Source organism: Octodon degus, unplaced genomic scaffold (genome assembly GCF_000260255.1).
Source record: "Octodon degus isolate 3935 unplaced genomic scaffold, OctDeg1.0 scaffold00206, whole genome shotgun sequence".
Classification (NCBI taxonomy): domain Eukaryota; kingdom Metazoa; phylum Chordata; class Mammalia; order Rodentia; family Octodontidae; genus Octodon; species Octodon degus.
In genome coordinates, this window is record NW_004524782.1 from 2309517 (window position 1) to 2314087 (window position 4571).

Genomic DNA, 4571 nt, shown 5'->3' on the forward strand with positions numbered 1-4571 from the left:
TTAACCACTAGAAAGAATGTATGCAATGTGTTAATTATTGAAACTGTCCTACCAATTTGGTTTGAAACTATCTCATTGCTTTTTGTTTCTCAATAAAATCATGGGAAAAAAATTTGGCAAAACCATTTGAATGACAGTGAAAACAGAAGTTAAGAGCCTGAAGACACTATTGCAACTAGTGAAATGTAAGGCAAAATCTCTCTCTCTTTTTTTTGAAATTGCCCAAAATTTAGTGTAAAGAAAAAAATCATTAAAGCATATAGACAAAAATATTAGCTATGGAAGAACAAAATTAAATAGCACCTTATTCCACATTAGAAAGAAAAAAAGGGCAAAGTGTGTAAGAAACTAGACTAATTAAAGGAATAAAAGAAAAGATCTGTCTTCTTTGAATTTTATATTTAGCAAACATACCTTTGAGAAATAAAAGTAAGATTTTCTACTTATACAAACTTGAAATATTTTAATGCCTCCAGAAGTAGCATATAAGAATTTAAAGAGCATAATTGAAAAGGCAAGAGAAGTTGCAGTATGGTCTTAGATGAACAATAAAGTGCTCTCAATATGATAGTTATGCAGGACTATATAAAAATATATTAGATGAACACCCTTATTTAAAGGTCATTGCAGATTTCTATGAAACAGTACCAATCTTATGTTGGGTTATACACATATTTCCTTTCATATATGTGTGTGTATGTGTGTATAAAGACAGGGAAGAAGTAATATAAAGTCAACAGAAAATGGAAATATACTTTTTAAAGTTTCTAATTCTAGGAGAAGATATCATACGATGTCTTTTAAATAAATTGTAAGTCAAAGATATATTATAAATCTTAGAACAAAAATTAAGATTAAACAATGTTCAGAAAATTAAATACTAATTAAAAGTTAATCGTTTCAAAACAATTGCACTAAGAAAAAATTTTCATGATAGCAAAGAAGTACTAAGAGTAAAACATAAGATAAATACTGGAACGGCAAATAAATGACCAGCACTTCTAACAGTTTGAGGATAGGATATCGCACAAAGTTCTAGTGTGTTGTGGACATGCATAATGGCCATAACAGTTACTGGTGGCCAGGCGTCACTTGTGAGACTGAGCTAGAGCTATTTCTTTGAAATTCACCCTGTAGACTCAGGTGGAATCATGATTCATAGGGTGGAAGACAAGTCCATTTGTAGAGTGTGCTGATGGAAATATTTTACGGCTGAACACAAAATAACCGAAAGACTCCTATTGTATGCCTCTTATTCTCCTGTGTTTAATTGTTTGTCCTATTTGGTGGGTTCTTTCCATTCTCATTCTTGGGGCTGTGATCAATTTCCTCCCTCTCTAGAACATCATTTAGTAGTCTGAGTAGGCTTGGTTTTGTCATCATGAAATTCGTTAATTGTTTTTTGTCATAGAAGTATTTCACTTCTCCATTATACTTGAAAGAGAGTTTTTCAGGGTATATCAGTCTGGGTTGGAATTTGTTTTCTTGCAAGACCTGAAGTACTCTGCTTCATGCTCTTCTTGACTTGATAGTTTGTGAAGAGAAATCTGCTGTTATTCTGATGGATTTTTCTTTAAATGTAATCTGTTTCTTTTCTTTAGCGGCTTTTAGTATACTGTTCCTCTGCTGAATTTCTGGGATCTTGATTATTGTATGTCTAGGTGTGGTTTTTATTGCTTTGATGTTATTTGGAGTTCTATATGCTTCAGTTTTCTGAATGTCAGATTGTTGCCCCATATTTGGAAAGTTTTCTGCTATTACTTCTGCCCATATTCTTTTTAAATCATTTGTACTGACTCTTTCCTTCTTATTGATGACTATTAGTCTCACATTGTTCATCTTTGCATCGTCTTGCAGGTATTGAACTATTTTTTCCTGCATCCTAGTTGTTTTTAAGAGATCTTTTCTTACTTTTTCACTAGCTGCAATGGTGTGTTTAAAGTCAGAAAATCTATTTTCACTTTCACTCAAATGGTTTTTCCAGCTTGTGATTGAGGTTTTAATTTCCTGTATATCACTTTGAACCGGTTTCATACATTCTATTTCTCTCCTAAATTGCTTATTCAAGGGTTCCATCATTTTTATATTCTGCTCTATTTTCATCAGTGTATTGTTAAGAAGCACTTAGTACTTCTTTGATTATAGTTACCACTACATTTTTTAGTTCCGAAATTATTTCTGATCTGATTTCCTCTATACCTTTCTGAAGTTGTTTCTTTACTGCCAACGCTATTATTTCAGAGCTATCTGGTGTGTGATTTCCAGTTTCCTCAATGTTAGTGTCTTCTGCATTTGGACTTGGGGCCTAAGACTGCATTTTGTTCCTTCTCTTTGTCATTTTGTATACCACTTGTCTTCGGACCTTTAGTATAGAGCTTAGATAGAGTTATTACCTTAGCACCAGGTCCAGACCTATGAAGTTCAGATTCCTCCAGGTGGGTGTTGCTTGGATCTGGCTGTGTGCTCCACTTCTTTCTGCTGCAGGCATTAGAGTCGAACCCTTTGTGTCACTCTTTCAAGATATTCTGCTCCTGAATCAGCTGGGTGGGTCTTGCCTCTAGCCTCTTTGCAGGGAGTTCTGCTGAAGGTTTCTGTGCTGGGCCTGCACTCTGGATCAAATGGGGATCCAACGGGCCCCAGGTCTCATTCACACACCAGGTCTGTGCTCTGGGTCAATTTAGGATCTGGCGGCCTGGGTCCTCTCACTCACATGCCAGGCCTGTGCTCTGGGTCTATAAAGGATCTGGTGAGCACTGGGTTGTCTCACTCATACTGGGCCTGTGCTCTGGGTCTATTCAGGATCCAGTAGTCCTGGGTCTTCTCACTCACACGTCAGACCACATGCAGACTCAAGTGACAGGGACAGGGCTTCAGGAATCCAAGTAGGGCAGGCGGTGACTGGAAGCTCCAGGGCTGAGCCAAAGATCTCTTAAAAAACAACTAGGATCCAGAAAATAATAATTTAACAGCTGCAATATGATGCAAACGTAAACAAGACAGGCCTAATGAGCATCAATGAGAAAGAAGCCAACACAAACACATAAAAAGAATATAGACAGAAGAAACACCAAAAAAAAACCTTCCCAAATATAGGAAAGCAGTCTGACATTAAGGTACCTGAACTATACAGAACACGAAATAATGTGAACTCAAGTAAATCTACACCCAAACATATAATATTCAAGATCCCAGAAATTCAGCACAAGAACAATATTCTAAAAGTCACTAGAGAAGGACTGGTGAGATACCATTGCTGAATAATATCCTGCTTAGGCAAGGGCAGGAGCAGGGGTCTGATCCCCAGCACCACATGCCACACCAGCCTCTCCCAAAGGTCCACTGGGCTGGTCACTAGTACAGGCATGGTGGTGCATGTCTGTCATTGCAGAACTGGGGGGGGCAGATAGCAGGAGTGTCACTAAGAGTTCAAACTGTGTAATTAGATCCTGTGCTACAAACTAAAATAATAAATAAATAAATAAATAAATAAATTCAAAATTCAGAAGAGTTAATGGTAAAGATTGTACATTGATATCTAAATAAATTCCATTACAGAAAAGAAGCAGATTACATAAAAAAGAAAACCCTTCAGAATAAAAGGAGATTTCTTATCACAAACCATCAAATAAAGAACAATTGGAGCAAAATATTTCAAGTTCTAAAAAAAAATCCAACTTAGACTTATAAAACCTGCAAAGCTCTATTTCAAGATTAGTGCAGAACTATAATACTTTCATGAAAAAGAACAAGTAAGGAACTCCATGACAATGAAAGCAAACTTGCACAGAGTATGAAAAGATACTCTAAAGAGGCATCAACAACTCAGCCCAAGCCCAGTCCCAGTAAGTGTGTGGGAGAGCTTCCACACTCCCCAGTGCCCAGTGGACACCTCTGGACACAGCCCAAGCAAGACCTGTGAGTGAGAACTTCCACCACATTGTCCAGACCCCTCCAGACCCTGTCCAAGCCTGGCATACAGGCCTGGGGTGAAACTGCAGAACCACACAGCTAGTTTAGGAGCAGAACATCTTACAAGATGGGCACAACAGTTTCACTTCCAAGGGCTGCAGCAGGAGGAGCTGAGCACAGCAGCCAGACACAAGTCAGGCACAACTGGATGAATACAAACTTAATAGATCTGCGCCCAAATTTCAATAGGTGCTAAAGTTATAACTGCACCAAGGCTCTACACCAAACATCAGAGGACAGTGCTATACAAAATGACAAAGAGAAGGAGCAAAATGCAATCTCAGGCCGTGAGCCCACCCTGAACAAATGCACAGAACACTATCACAGTACAAATTGGGAATCACACAGCTGAAATGTCTGAATTAATAGAATCTGAAGTAAAGAAACAACTGCAGAAATGCATAGAAGAACTCAGATCAGAAATAACCTCTGAAATAAAAAAAGAAATATCTGAATTAATAGTGTCTCAGGTAAAGAAACAAGTGCAGAAACATACAGGAAATTATATCAGAAATAATTTCTGGGAGTGTGCAGAGAGTTTCCTGCTACCCTGCGCCGGCGGGACCAATCCCAGCCCAGGCGCAGCGTGGGCCGGATCCTCT